The following is a 16,645-nucleotide window of genomic DNA, read 5'->3' as shown; positions in this document are numbered from 1 at the left end:
TTCAAAGCCTGGAGGAAAAGGAATTGTCAGTGTTGGATATCTACAGTACTTGACTGGCTGCCTGAGGGCAGCTGACAACTGGCTCTGTGGGAAAACTATAGCCTGGAAGGAGGGAGAAGTTGAGAGGCGGAGGTGAAGATATGGGGCCAACTAGAGAAGAGTCTGGGATGGTGCCAGCTATCTGTCTTGCACTGCTGGGCTTGGCTGGGCTCCCTGCAGATGGAGAGTTAGTTAGAAGTGCACAGAAACAAAGATAGAGCTCTCCAACCCATCCCCAAGGGCACTGCCTGTTTATGTGCCACAAAAAAGGTGGAACGTATTCACCATGGCTGAGAAAAGGAAGGGTGATAGAGAGAGGGAGAAAAGAGAATTACAGAGGAGAATAATAAGTGACAGGAAGAGCAAAAATGCTAATGAGAGAATAGAAATGGTAATGTAATGGTATAATTAGAATGGGGATAAAAAGGAATGAGTGGTTCAGGGTAAAACAGGTGAAAGAGAAGCCAATTTGGAGAGTTCCATTAAAAATGTTAGAAAAGAGGGAGTCTTAGAGAGAGAAAGATGTAGATCATGAGGAAAAAGGGTTTATAAAGTGTGCTATTGGGATGCACCCAGAGGTGCCGCTCAATGACAGCCAGATTGGACATGGAGTCAGCCTCATGCAAAATCATACACTGGAAGAGGAGAGGGTGTCAGTGAGTGAGAGTGTGAGTGCTTGCAGCATTACACAGTAATCAATTTGTGATGGATGTGTGCATATGGACTGAAGTTATTACCATTTGAGATGAGGGGTCCCATCTTTATCCAGGCTCAGAATTAAAGCAGCAAAAATAGGGGAGGCAGATGGGAATGCGGCAGAGGAAACAGAGGCAAATGAGGATGGATGAAGCCACAGGAGTTAGAGGAGAGGATTTAAATGTTCAAAGCACTTCACTGGCATAATGCAGTCGAAAAGCTGGTTTATGTGTGGATTCTATATGTCACATGAGGAGCAGTACAGCGCGTCTTCTGGCTCTCCCAAGCCTGACTCATGCAAAAAACATACGCCTACTTTTGCTCACACTTGCTGCCTGCTTGTCTTCTTGAATTGGTATCCTGTACTTGGCAAGCTCTGTTCCTCTTATTTCACCAACGCCCCATTTATTCTCATCCTCTTCCTGTCCATCTCTCTTTAACATGTGGCCAGGTGTGGCCAAGCGTGCCATCCCCTAATAGGAAATGCATAATGGATGTCACATATCTCTCCATCACCACAACAAAGTCTCACATGGCCCTCTGTTCCCAGCGATAATGAAACTTAGAACCACTCGCAAGAAGATGTTGCCGTAAAAGGGGCTGAAATCAAAAAGCTGGTGTCCCTGCCAAAATGAAAGTGCATTTTAAGTCAGCCCGACCTTGCACTCCTTTTGTCTTCAGAGCTTGCCCCCTCCCAAACCCATTAATGATGTGAGCTTGAAACTGGCAGGAATCCTTTTGTTCCTGTTCTGATTGAAGTTGACAAGTCAATTTAGTCACTGTGTGTGGGTGTGTGAGTGTACTTGTACTTACCTCTTTAGGACCATTTCTGGCATAAACACTGACCTTGTCAGGACCAGTTGTCTCTATGGAGACGTCAGAACCTGATCTCTGAGGATTCAATTTGAATTCTAAGATTTGAATTGTGGTTAGGATAAGGTTAGGGTTAGGCAGTAACCCTTTGTTTAGGCTGTGAAATGTTGGAATCAATTCATTGTACTAAGAAGAATATCTGCACAAACCTGTGTGTGTGTATATGTGTGTGTATTAAGATGGTGGTGGTGGTGGGGGGTGGACCAGTTGCATGGGAAAATGCCAGAACTCCCTTTGATGACAAGGTGATGATTCTTCTCAATGTCGAGAGTCGATTGAACCAGCTTGGTGAACGGCTCTCTGTCGATTCTTTTGAATTGACCACATGGGATTAGGGCATATTTGATTGTCTCTGGGTGTCCACACTGGCACGGACTGTCTTTGAACTGCGGAGGGCAACATTACACCTCTCAGTGTACAGCCTCACAGAAATGATGGCGTATGTCCAACTGTGACCCTTCCTTTGAGGAAGGCTGTGGGCATTTTCACGCACAAACCCAGGGAAGTATCAACACCCTGAAATGACAGTGCAGAGGAGATCGACAAAAGAAAGAGAAAGTGTAGTTCAGCCAGAGTTTACTGCTGACCCACAAATACAGTCTCAATAACAGGTTGATTTTGGTGATATATCTACAGTTTTGCCTTGTCCAAACTCGACCTCCTATATCATATCGCCCTGAGGTACATCATCAACTCTGCTTTCAGCACCCATCACTTTAGTTTGGACAGTTTTGTGAGATCGCCATCCCTCACTTTGCAAACGTTACAACACTGGTACATTTTAATTTACAAGGTTATCCCAGGCACGTTTCTTACTCACTTGAGTCAGAAGTTATTCTTACAAGCATTAAATTCTATTAAATAAAATATATAAAATAAATACAATTATAAAACATATCTTTAAATTATGTAAATACTCCTCTTTACTCAACTAAAAGAGACACGCAGCTCACTCATCAAGGTGATGCATGGTGCATGCATGATGCAGCTCATAGGCACAGAGCCTCATTTGTAGAGACTGTTTAGTTCTGGTAAAATAAAAGTTCAATACAAATAAACAATTAAGTACCACACATGCAGTTAATATAGTCATAAATATGTGGGCAACCAATATTTTTTCCAAATAACATTACATTCTAGTAGAAACTAACTATCAAAATAATTTGCTTGTGTTGAGTTTAGAACTTGGCCTTAGGTTTGATTTGTTCCCAACAAAAGGCATAAAATGCAGTGTAGTAAATTTGGGTGATAAGGTTTGAATTGGTCTGGGAAATAATTCAATAACAATATACTGTATAGTGCTATACCTTTTTCTCCAATATCAATGTAAGAGAGGTTCAGAATATATTGATTTTGCGTTTATGCACTGTGCAACTACTTCGAGGGGCAACACATAATTGCTTTGAATGTTGTACCTCAGATTTACAAGATGTTTTGTGTTTGACAAGTGTGAGCAAAACTTTATTTATTGTGATAATGTTTTTTCGCCTTTATATCACCCAACCCAAGGCCTGCCTTGTAGTTTCTTTTGTATCTCAAAGGAGTTTGATTTTGAAGAGGTCAGGGTTGTGCTCATGACTATAAATTAAGACTTGGCTTTTTTTTTTTTTTTGGATGAGAACTTTCTTGTGCTAACACCACAAAGAATCTCTGCTTTACTGCTGCCACACAATATAAATTGTGGTGTTATCTTGTCTATCCTAAACCATTAAGCACATAGAGCATTTTGGCTGTTTAAACATATATCAGGGATGCAACGGTACAGTTTTCCCACAGTTTGGTATGCATCACGGTTTTGGGGCCATGGTAACGGTACAGTTTTGATATCTTAATGTAAAACTGCTTAGACTAGCAAAGGCAATATTACATTGTAAAAATAATTAAAAGCACAGATATAATCACAACATTATTTAAACAATAGTGCACTATCAGATCAAATGAAACAGCATACATAAAACCACACAATTAATACATTTTGACGGGCTGAAGCGTACCAAAATACCGCTGTTTTCCGTTGCGCATTGAACCAAACACGGGGTACCGAACGGTTGGGTAAAATACTGAATATCGTTGCATCCCTACAATATATACAGAGGGTATTAGAAAGAGCAACATTTAGCAACCTAAGCAATCTAAGCAATCTGATATAATCTGATAAAATATAAATGTAATTTCCGAGGAAAATATAAACACACCTGAGCAAAAAGTACTCAAAATGCTTAAAATTGGATTGAATTTGTGAAATCTGGAAATATGTTACAGTTCAAATTTCACGTGGCTTGTTTTTAGGAACAAAAATAAAATAAAATGTCTTCTGCTAAAAATTATTGCATAATAATAATTGTGTATTATTCCCACGGCAAACTACACCCTTAGAACTAAAAGTGCTAAGTAGAACCATATAAGGTATATATTTTTTGGCTCCAGGTGGAACCTTTTTTATAAAGGTTCCACCTGGAGCCCTTTTGGAGGGTTCCACCCAGAACCCTTGAAAAACCCTTTATTCAGGAAAGGGGTTTTAAAGGGTTCTCTGGATCAAAATGGTTTTACTGGAACCATTAGTGTTACCAAGAACCCTTGAAAAAACATTTCTTCAGGAAAGGGTTTTTCATAAGCAAATATATACATATCTATATATATATGTATATATAGAGTCATATATATCTTCAAATCTTTGGCATTGAAGACAAAGTTTTGATATAAATGCTGGGAGAGAACAACCGAAGAGACAGAGTTGATAGAATCTGTGTCAGCCTCTTGAATTACTGCAGCGTGCAATATAAAAAAAAAAAAGCTGCATTATCTGGGTTACGATGCTGTCCTTTAATGAGATGCTAATTAATTGACCACTTTTTCATTAGTTTAATCAGCTGCAGATTTACTCTATCCAATTGTCTGTCTTTTCAGCTTATCTTTTCCCCCTGTACTTTCGGGATTGACACATTGGCATGGAGCCGACAGCCTCTTGCTTTTACATTGCTACACTTTGTGTAAATCCTCCTTGTATAAACGGTTCTAAGGCAACTACAAATTGCAGTCGAACCGAAGGCTCTTACTCTCATTATAGTAGATACCATCTAGTGCTAAAATGCAAATGTTTGTGTAGTTACCTCGGCTCTGATTGGCCACAGAAAGTCCATTATTTCTTTATTTTTAAATCGACAACTGCCTTAAATGTCCGATCGCAGTGCTAAATTAATACACTAGAAAGGTTTGTGTTCCGATTCTGCCATTCGCTGGTGGTAATGGTTTTGAGAAAATGGCTTTTCAAATTGCCTCCAACATTTACAGTCCCCAAGTTAACAATCAAGCCTTATGAAAGCAGGAGTCCTGAAAGAAACATGCTTCAGTATGAGCACAACAGCCCTACATCGGGACATGTTATTAGCTACTTGCTGTGTTAATACCACAAACCCAACATTACAGAGTGAGATAAAAGAGCACTGACTTCTACCATAACAGATACATAATGATACAATATATATACGGAAACGTAACATATTTGAGTTATTAGAGTCTGAATGTGATATGAGTAAAAAAAACTGAATTTATAGCCTACTAGCTTGTTAGATTGAAAATCATCTATTGAACAGTAGTGCTATAAACAGCTATAAACACAAGTAACACTGATCCATATTCATGTATCCTTAATTGTTAGTGTTTTAAATTATTTTCAGTGCAATGTTTCCTAACTGTATTCAACACCTGCTGCTAATCAACAATATGGGGAAAGATGCCAACAGTTTTTTGTTTTTTTTTACATATCTATCCACAGTAATTTCCATTTCTATTAAAATGTTGTCTGTTAAATGAAGGATAATCAAAATGAATGTTCCCCACCTTGAGTGTGAAAGTTATTCTATAACAGAGTAGATGCCTGCCAGGTTTATACTTATTAACACTAAATGAGCCATATTACCCCAAAAATAGATTGCTGCCATTAGACCTTCAAATAAAGTCATTTAAAATATGTTTTTCCACAGTGTAGATGTTGTCCTTGCCTCTGAATAAGACAAGCATGAATGTTACCTTAAACATAAATGTTACATGCCGGCTGTAAACTAGGTTGTTCGAGGGCCTGGGGGACTGCACAATGTCAAAGAGGGCCCTCATATTCTTTATAAACACGGGCCATTATTTTTATAATGATGTGCCAAAGTTTTGCAGTCAAGTTTGGCCAAGCTGTGTTCAAGTAAGTGTTGCAGAAGGTTAGCAAGGGCATGGAGACAAAGGGTGTGAGAGTGGAATGAAAAACTGACCTTATGGTTTAATGAGCAAGCACACAACACAGAGAAAGACAAAGAGAGGGCACAGAGACGATGGGAAGACAGAGATGCTCCCTGGCAGGAGAAGACATTACACAGGATATTGAAGAGCCATCATCAGAAAATCCGAGTGAGGTTTAGATTTTTGATAAGTTTTGTTTTTTCAGCTAGCAGTAACACTTGGTTTATCTACGTTTGAAATACCATTTAAACTTACTGATGGAACCTGGTGAAATAACAACAGGTGTTAACACAGAGCTTGATTTTTCCGTTGGGCATTAGATTTTTAGGATTCCTCTACTTTATGATGCAACTCTGACATTTATTAGGCAATCTGGACTTTTAATTAGATTGTGAGGGAATTACAAATGTTTCATGCAAGCTCTCTTATCCACAAGTGTCAGATAAAAACATTTAAACAATGTGAATGAAATTGGTTTTATGTGTTTTAACTCCCGACACAAATCCCCCTTTGGCAGCGCAGGCACCCCAGTGGGTTCAAGAAACTACAAAACCCTGAGAGACTGAAACCTCTGCAGATGTGCCAGTACAGCAGCACATGACCCACAAGAGTCATGCGCGTGTCTCCTCTGACCATGGGGTATTTGTATGTGTGTGTAACTTGTGGTCTAAGTGGCAACACCAGGCAAACAGCCATGTACTCTAACTCCCATCTTGCCTTCCCAAGGCCCAAGGGGTTTTGCAGGAATGGATTTGTCTATTAGCTCGTAAAGAACATTGTTCAGTGCCATATCGATCATCTGAGCTGTAACGTTTAGGGTCTTTAAGTTGTAGAGTTGATCTAGTGGTACACGGACTCCCCTGGCTATTTTACCAGAGTGAGAGATGATCAACTTAACCCTGGTGCTGCGCTTGGCCAGAGGAAATGCTATAAACACATCCGCTGAAGCTAGAAACGTTTTTTATTGAAATACCCATTCAGCCATCCAGGAGGGGCTGAGGAGCTGCTGTGAATCCACCAGGTGCTTTATTGTTGCAGTTGTGTGGTTTTTCTCTTCCTTAATAGCAGTCTCATCACATAGTTAGCCATGCAGGCTTCTGTTCCTGACAAGCTGTCAGAATGTTGGACCCCGCCCTGTTGTCCTAATGATGGACCTTTACAGCTCACTGATCCGAGAGAAGACCTACTGGTCTGTGCTGCTGGATGATGGGGGTTCAGGGATGTGTGTGTGTCTGTCATGTGTGTGTGTGTGCTTAAAGCAGAAAACGAGAGAGAGAGAGGGATACTTTTCTCTCTGTCTGTCGATCTCTTTGTAAATGCTTACACCCCTCCTCCTTATCATCTTGCTGCCATGGCAACAGTCATCAAATCAGAACATCAGCCCTAGCTTTTATCTCTTTATGTGCACTGGTGCCACACGGGCTATCTGTTTACATAAACTCTGTGGTGGAAACATCACAGAGTCCAGCCATTTTAATAAGCGGCCACATTCTGCACAACGGCATGATCGGCTCGTGGAGGTGAGAGGTGAGCGCGTTTTTTGTTTTGTTTGTTTTTAATGAACAGTCAAATAAGTGAGCTCAAACCTGTTTTAGCTCCCTGTGCTGCTGGCATATTAAAATGAGAGCAGAAAATGATGAGTGGCACATGAATAAGCTCAACGCAGAAAGGAACAATAGCCCTGAGAGTGTACTGAGAGATTAGTGAAAATCAGAGTGTTCTGCACTCTGGTAGAGAGGCTGCAAGGGGGCGGAGGACACAAAGGTGTCTCTGTGGACACACACACACACTTAAATACCCACACATGCTTCTGGTGGTGTGTGTTGGGGGGTGGGGGGTGGGGGGTTAGGTCAGAGAAGTGTATGTTTTTGACAGGTGGCAGCAATTGCAGTGACGATATGGCTGAATTGACAAGGAAATGGTTGCCATGGAGGCATTCTCTTTCTACTTTTACCCAAGGCAATTCAAGGCAAGTTTATTTGTATAGTACTATTCATATAAGGGGCAACTCAAAGTGCTTTACAAAGGCACAGAAAATTACATTGAAATCAATATTAAGATTAAAAAAAGTCATTACAAATACAAGAGAATTCATTCTTGTCTTTCAAATGCACTAAGATGTAGGGCTGTAATCAACCAAAGAAACTCTTGGTCGACTAAAGCCCTGAAATTTCGACTAAAAATCGACTAATCGGGGGCTGTGTTTTGTGTGTGGGGCTCTTTTCATTTGAAAAGAGCCCCACACACGCCGTACTTTTCATTACGTGCATCTGTGTAATACCATAGCCCGTGATATCTGAAAATAATGTACTATGTCAACTGGCAATATCACCACAATAAATGTTTAGGAATATTTAGATTATTTGGCTCTGTGCATGTCCTCGCTCAGAGCGAGACTGAACATACTAAAACAACTAAAACAGCATTCCACTTTTTTACCGTCATCTACTTTTGAAAAATGCTGCCACACTGCTGATGTCTTGATGCGACAGGAGGACTGACTGTAGCCTAAAATGAAAAGCTCAAAATTCACATCGACGCCAATCTGTCTGTCTCTCATTAGCCACGGAGCTACAACAACCCACTGGGTTGGACTAAACCAAAATAGTGGAAAACAAGGGAGGTGTTATCTGAAGACACGCTGTTACCTGTGAAACACGGCTGCTCTAAGACACCCCCATTAGCACTTGGTGCTTTCACCAAGTTTCACTTTGAAATTCAACAATTGAGTCGACCGATTACAAATTTGGTCGCGCTAGAACGTGTCGACCAATTAATCGACCAGTCGACTTAAACTTTACAGCCCTACTAAGATGATAATTAAAGAATATAGGAGAAAGCAGCTAACAATGTTTTCATGCCTGGTTTAAAGGCCTGAAAGGTGTCTCTATATACAAACATAGGCAAAGGTGTTGGTTCCTGTCAATGGGCAGCTACAAAGTCTAATTAAACCATGATGGAGACAGGGAGAAAATTAAATAAAGACATATACCCTGCACAATAACCTCCTGTTGCTGAGTTCTGCTGAATTATAATTTGACTTAACAAACCTACAGGTTCATTATTATTCCTGCGATCACAATTGTCATCTGAGTCTGCAAAGGGATTTGAACGCAATTGCCAAGAGGATTTCAGAAATAGTGATGACAGTGTATTGGATTCCCTGCAATTAACAGTCACTGCCATTTTAGTTTAACTGCTTGTAGTAATGGCTGCTCCATTGTCGCAGCCGTCATGGTACTGCCAGTGACTCCTCTGCCATACTTGTGTTAGTGCCAGTGTTAAAGGCTGCCATCACAACCATGGTGCCAGTAGTAAAGGCTGCTGTTACATGGCGCAGTGCCCTGAGCCTGTCAGACCTCCAGGGTGCGTACACCACCTGTCATCATCAGCTCTCAGCTCTGGCAGCTACCGACAGCTAATGGTCCACTGGGTCTCACCCAACAATCTGCTGACCACTATATGAGCGCTGCTGCTGGACACCTACGCGCACACATGCCCATTCGCGCGAACGCACAGACATGCAAGTGCTCAGGCCTGTTCCGACCTCAACGCTGTATATATATAAAAAAGGTAAAAGTTGAAGCATAGACCAAAAATGTAGAACTACAGATGTATTTCAGTCATTACTTTGTCCAGTGCTGGACTTGTTCTATACTCACTGGAGAATTGGTTGTATGATTTAGTGGAGTGGATTGCAACCTTTGTCACGGGCAGCTTTTAATTGAAAAAGCTACAACAGGACATTGGAAAGCCATTAATTGTTATGGTTAATTAAGGTAAACATTAAATGAAGAGAGTTTTAATTGGTTTCTCTTGATGAGGGTAGGGATCTGGGGTGACCAGAATCTGCATATGTAAATAACTGAAATCTCCTCCAGGCCTTGGCTTAACTCTCTCTGCCTTACAGCCCCCTTCCCAGCGCTCCTTTCTGTTTGTTTATTTCTCTCTTTTTCTATTACTGTCTCTCCTTTTCTCTCGCTCTCTTTTTCTGCACCTGCCATGGATGTAGAAACACACACACACACACAAATGTGCCTCACCCATAACATCAACAACACAAGCATGATGTTTTTGTCAAGTGACATTGGCGTGACGTGTAGATGCTAAATGCTAAACCGACGCTCCCTGAAGAGATACATTAGTTAAGATTAGATATGACAGATTGGCATAAGCCTTTGTATTTAGAATATATGGAATCTCCCCAAGGCCCCCAGCATCGAAGCAGGCTGCATCTATTTTCAGCATATTATTTGTTCAAAGAGGATGTTTTCTTGATACGCGTGTACCCAGTGGTGCTCATCATCTTGACTGACCAATCTCTTCTTGTGCTTTAGATTTAGTAAATGTGTTGTACATACAAACATTCAAGTCTTTTTTTCTGCTTTTTGAAGTTTATCTGAACAGCTGCCACCTGCAGAGGAGAGGTCGTTAATAGCGTGCCCAGTCCCTTTGCGCGATAAATCACCATGGCACCAGATAGATAATCATGCCGTTAAATAAATAGCATCTTAAAATGCTTCAGAGTGATGCTAAAAGCATGGGTATTTTATGAGAGGCATGGGAAAAGAGACTGGTGGTGTTAGGGGGAGGCAGCATCTGCATGAGTGTGTGCGTGTGTGTTTGTGTGTGAGAGAGGCGAGTAGACAATCGCTCAGTCGTAGTCGGTCACAAGGTCATCTTTCTGCACAAGAGAAGCTTCTCATGACCAATATGACCAATGCAAGGCTCTTGTCAATGTCTCACAGAAACCCAATGTGGTAGTGTTTTCCAAACAGATGCTCAAAATACCATTTCCAGTGTGTGCCCGTGTGTGTGTGTGTGTTTGTGTGTGTGCCATAATTGTGATTTCATGTGATTTCCAATGATTGTGCACTTTGTATTTATGCCTTTGTGTGATTGTATTTTGCTCCAAACAGATGTTTTTTTCCCCAATGTGTGGGTACAAAATTAGATCAACACCAGTCGAGGCGGCAAGGCTGGTCATGGCTGGTAATATTGACTGTACACTGCAAACACCTTTAACCTAACCCAAACCAAACTAACCGTAACCCTTAATCCAAGTCTTAATCTTCAAAGCCTTTTTAGGGGAGACAGAATGTGAGGACCAGCCAAAATGTCCTCAATAATTTTTTGGAGCTCACAAAGATAAACATACAAGAACACACACACACACAACACTGGTTTTCATCAGAGGACGTTGCATTGACATTCCTGGAGACTTACTCTAATTTAACCATATTTACTACTGACCCAATCCTAACCCTGACCCTAACCTCAGCCTAACTTTAAAACATGTCTTCACCTTAAAATGTAGTAATGTATGTTTTGGGGTCTTTTGTCCCCATAAGGAAGACTAGTCCCCATAATGTGACTGTGTAAACAGATTTTGGTCCCCACAACATAAGGAATACCAGGTACACACACACACACACATGAACAGAAACCTTTCCAATTCACTTTCTGTAGCAGTTGAGGCTTTATAGACTCCATTTAAAACAAACAGCAGCTTAACTGGACATATAATCATAATTGTAGGCACAGTGAGAAAGACATACAGGCAATCATTAAAAAAGTAGGCAGGAAAAAAGAGCCTATTCACATAAATCTGGTGAAGGTGGTTGCACTGTATATCATGAATGAGTGGACTTAATTTTACTCAGTGGGCCTTGTGTTTATGTACTGTAGCCCTTATAATAGCCCCTGAGGTAAAGTGTGCTTGTTGAAGTAAAAATGCTGCTCCAACCCAAAGACAAGAAACATTACCCTTTCTTGCTACACTTTTTTACCTTTTCCTTCATAGCTTGAAAGTTCATAGTTTTTTATGATCATAATCATAACAAGATTTATGATAATACATAATGTTCATAAAAAAAATAATGTATTGTAAATGTTATGGGCATCCCATAGCCAGGTGGAAAGAGAACTTGGCTTGTAAACGAAAGGTTGCAGTTTCGAGTCCCAGCCAGGTCAAGGGCTCGAGAAGCCCTGAGCGACGTAACCCAATCCCCATTGCTCATTGTTATTTGGACACTCTAAATTGACCCTCACAACAAGAGGGTCCCATCTGGTGTGTACTGCTTGTGCCGGTCCCAAGTTGTGTCAGGAAGTGTGTCAAATACAAATCTCCACATCAAGATAATAAACAACCAAGATAATATCTCTGGTGTCCTTGTAAACTTCCCTGCCGCTGCTGGTGATTGGACAAGAGGCATTCCATGAGACAGAGAGAACTAGCACTGGGACAATTAACGTTAAGTATCACTCTGCTTCACAGGTGGCAATAATAATCGTTCATTACAGTAACTGTTGGTCACTTGCCTGAAGAATTGACAATTATTCCCGGAAATAAAATTTGAGTGACATCATAAATGGTCGTCAGGAGGAGAAAGAGCCAGATACTTTTTTTAACACACAGAGAGCATGATGTGTTTGATCTTGAGATGGTGGTAGTTCATCAGATTCATACATCCAAAAAACGACTCTAATACATGTACTTGAATCAAAGTAGCTAGCCATGACCTGCTGTAAAGGGTAAAGTAAATTAGTCTGCACGAATAAGCCCATTGTTTGTGTTGCTAGGCAACAGTCAAGTTGCTCCATTTGCAAAATGATTTGTGTTGGTGGAGTCAAATAATTGATTGATCTGTTGTAGCGTCCTACTCTCAACTCATAAATAGTACTTGTTGAACTGTTGTTTAAAAGCAATATCACACTCAAGGTCACACTGTTGCACTAAATTTCGGCACATTCATGTGTTAGTGCTTTAATGAATGATGGTTTAGCTGCTAACTGCAATCAGGTTTCCTTGTCTGTCCATCTTGGACAAAACAAAAAGAGCAAAACAATATTTGCAACATACTGAAGCAAAATATCGTGTGAGTTGGACAATGCAAAAGGCTTTTACCTGGGACTTAACATATGCTGCTGTTACAACTTGGGAGAGTTTTGAGAGTCGATTGTCGAGGTCCATATATCGATTTTTTACAGCAGCAGCAACAGCAGCAATGCGGGGGTTTTAGGCCCAGAAACATGGCTGTAATGTCCATTATTGACCTTCAAAGTAGCGATTATAAAAATGAGGGGCAAAACGTGGCACAGGTGTGTCGCCAGACGGCTCAGGTTTTTGAACCTGCGCTTGTTGTGTCCACCAGAGAGCAGGATCTTGACTGGGTGAGATGAGATTGACATTTTGATCATATAACAAAGTCATATTTGCTAATGAAGTACCTCTTGGCCTCCAAAGTACTGCTGTGTTGTCTTTTTAGGCAGTCATCCAGCCGGACATACAGTTCTTCCGTTTGGCTAAACAAACTTATTTAATCGAGTCACTTTACAATATTTCCCCTGTGTTCCACTTCAGCATGAGGAGAGATCTAAAGCTTGACAGAAATGCCGAACCTAGTTACGGCCATTAAACTGTGATTTGACAGTTGCCTTTGCAGGGGTTGATTTAATTTGTTAATTTGGAGAACAAAAAGATAATGAGCGACATACTTGATGAAGCTAATCCTCAGTGAGTGGCGCTGTAAGCTGATTCACCTTTTGCCCATCTGTAACCCCAGGGTGTACAGTCATCTGTTCAAAGGATTTTGGTAATTTTTATGGATATGCTCCATCAGTTCTTAAAGTCTTTCCCTTGTGGAGGAAATGATATTGCATTAAAGTAAGACAATATATAATTATAATAATTTGTTACAAGTAAGTAATATCATGGTAATACCATCTCATTTCTAATGCATTTGCCACACTGGTAATAGCACTGGTAATGCCACCCCTGGATCACCTTGCACTATGCAACACAGCCTTGGACGAAAAGCAAAACACAGTGTGCTGTATACCTTTTTTCCCTCAAAGAGTTTGTATTTTAATGAGATGTGCTATTGGTGCAGTAGTAATCCTTTATTTTCTCAGAGTATGCATTGTTTTTGACCTTGCCCTTTTATTTATTTTTTTGATGTGCCTGTTTTTGTGTGGTAGGAAAAAAATCAATAAATGCATTTTTTAAAAATACAAATAAAAACACAGTAGCAACATATAAATGAGAAATATATTTTCATGGCGACATCTAGGTAATAGCTTGTTAATGAGGATTATTTTACTACTTGTTACACCTTCACGTGCAAATGTTGTGAGTCGAAATTGATAATTACCATAATACATTGTTTATCTTGTATATGTTTTCCATTGTTATTTACCAAGGAACACTTAAAAATGCCTGTAGAAATAAGATTGTATTATTATATTACTTCATAACAATTCCTGTTATCATAACATTACTGTAATGTAGTGTTTGCTCTATTTCAAACATTCACACATTAACATGCAAGATTGTTTGGCAAATTAGCAAATTTCCATCTGTAGTCCTGCAGGTTGATGTAAAACATATAACAATCAATCAATCATCCATCGATCCATCGATCCATCGATCTTCTACCGCTTATCCGGGGCCGGGTCGCGGGGGCAGCAGTCTGAGAAGGGACGCCCAGACCTCCCTCTCGCAGGACACTTCCTCCAGCTCTTCCGGGGACCCTAAGGCGTTCCCAGGCCAGCCGAGCGACGTAGTCACTCCAGCATGTCCTGGGTCTTCCTCTGGGTCTAGATACTTACTCTGCTTCCTCTAGGGAAGGCGTGTCAGTGGGATTGGGGAAATCCTCAAAGTATTCCTTCCACCGCCCGACAATGTCCCCAGTCGAGGTCAGCTCCCCACTTCCACTGTAAACAGTGTTGGTGGAGTACTGCTTCCCCCTCCTGAGGCGCCGGACGGTTTGCCAGAATTTCTTCAAGGCCGACCAGTAGTCCTCCTCCATGGCCTCCCCAAACTTTTCCCAGACCCGAGTTTTTGCTTCTGCAACTGCTCGGGCCGCTGTCCGCTTGGCCTGTCAGCTTCCTCAGGAGTCCCTCGAACCAACCAGGCTCGAGGACTCCTTCTTCAGCTTGACAGCATCCCTTACTTCCGGGGTCCACCACCGGATTTCGGGGATTGCCAGCGCAACAGGCACCGGAGACCTTACGGCCGCAGCTTCGAACAGCTGCTTCCACAATGGAAGTGGAGAACATGGTCCACTCTGATTCAATATCTACAGCTTCCCTCGGGATCTGGTCAAAGCTCTCCCGGAGGTGGGAGTTGAAGACCTCCCTGACAGGTGATTCCTCTAGGCGTTCCCAGCAGACCCTCACAACGAGCTTGGGTCTGCCAAGTCTGTCCAGCTTCCTCCCCTGCCAGTGGATCCAACTCACCGCCAGGTGGTGATCGGTTGACAGATCAGCCCCTCTCTTCACCCGAGTGTCCAAGACATACGGTCGGAGGCCAGATGACACAACCACAAAGTCGATCATTGACCGCCGGCCTAGGGTGTCCTGGTGCCACGTGCACTGATGGACAACCTTATGCCTGAACATGGTTGTTGTTGGACAAACTGTGACTAGCACAGAAGTCCAGTAATAAAACCACTTGGGTTCAGATCGGGGAGGCCATTCCTCCAAATCACGCCCCTCCAGGTCACACTGTCATTGCCCACATGGGCGTTGAAGTCTCCCAGCAGAACTATGGAGTTCCAGGTTGGAGCACTTTCCAGTACCTCCTTCCAAAAAGACTGGGTACTCTGCACTGCTGTTTGGCCCATAAGCCAAAACAACAGTGAGAGACCTACCTCACACCCAAAGGCGGAGGGACGCGACCCTTTCATTCTGCGGAGAGAACTCCAACACATGGCGGCTGAGCTGGGGAGCTATAAGCAAGCCCACACCAGCTCGTCGCCTGTCACGCTGGGCAACTCCAGAGTAGTAGAGAGTCCAGCCTCTCTCAAGGAGTTGGGTTCCAGAGTCCAGACTGTGCGTGGAGGTGAGCCCGACTTCTAGTCGATACCGCTTGTTGTTGTCCCTCGATTGGGAAGTCGGGGCCCCCTGCCCGCGACTGCCACCCAAATCACACTGCACCAATCAATCAATCAATCTTTATTTGTATAGCCCACTGTTTACAAAACATAGTTTGTCTCACGGGACTTCACAGGGTTGGTAACATCCTCTGTCCTTAGACCTTCGAACAGGGTAAGGAAAAACTACCAGGGGAAAAAACCCTTATAACAGGGAAAAAAAGGTAGAAACCTTAGGGAGAACCACAGGTGAGGGATCCACTCCCTGGACAAACAGATGTGCAGTCGATGTTACCCAAAACATACAATACACAATTAAAAAGAATAGAAAGTAAAAAGTATTTAAATGCCAGGATCAATCTGGATCACTGGGTTTGTCACAGCCTGTTGCGAAAGTTGTTGTGGTCAGAGACTTGGGGATGATGGGGTCCTCTTTCCTGTCCTGACCTCATGCCTTTCACTGGTGGCAGCAGAACTGTAAGAGATTAAAAATCAGTTAGAGATGTGGATTTATGGGCACATGTCATGGGGTGGACATCGGGTAAGTGGTGAGGGTTGTGAAATCGAGGACGGGGTAGAGAAAGTGCAGCTCGTGCAAAGTCTGTGTGCTCATTCTAAGTGCATGATGGGAAATTGCCCCAGCAGCCTATGGCAGCATAAGATAGACTATTCTAATTAGGAGTTACCTGATCTAGTTTTGACTATAGGCTATGTTAAAGAGGTAGGTTTTCAGTCTCACCTTAAAGGCGGAGACAGAGTCAGACTGTCTGACTGAAAGTGGGAGGATCCTGGTAGCTAAATGTTTTACCACTGATTCTACTTTTATTTATTCTAGGAATAACCAGTAGACCTGAGTTCAGGGAGCGGTCTATTGGGTTGATATAAAGTGATCGTGAATCACAAATATAAGAAGGGGCTTGATTATTCAGGGCCTT

At 41.9% G+C, this 16,645-nt stretch overlaps 1 protein-coding gene across 1 annotated transcript in view; it reads left to right on the top strand.

The window, feature by feature from the left end:
- tenm1 (teneurin transmembrane protein 1) overlaps window positions 1–16,645 on the top strand; it is a gene marked incomplete at both ends in the record, with an annotated part of 169,477 nt that overhangs the window by 5,001 nt on the left and 147,831 nt on the right. The window lies entirely within an intron of this gene.

This window comes from Microchirus variegatus (genome assembly GCF_963457635.1).
Source record: "Microchirus variegatus genome assembly, chromosome: 6".
Classification (NCBI taxonomy): domain Eukaryota; kingdom Metazoa; phylum Chordata; class Actinopteri; order Pleuronectiformes; family Soleidae; genus Microchirus; species Microchirus variegatus.
Note: the sequence above shows the minus strand (reverse complement) of the source record. Positions and strands in the feature narration are given on the sequence as shown.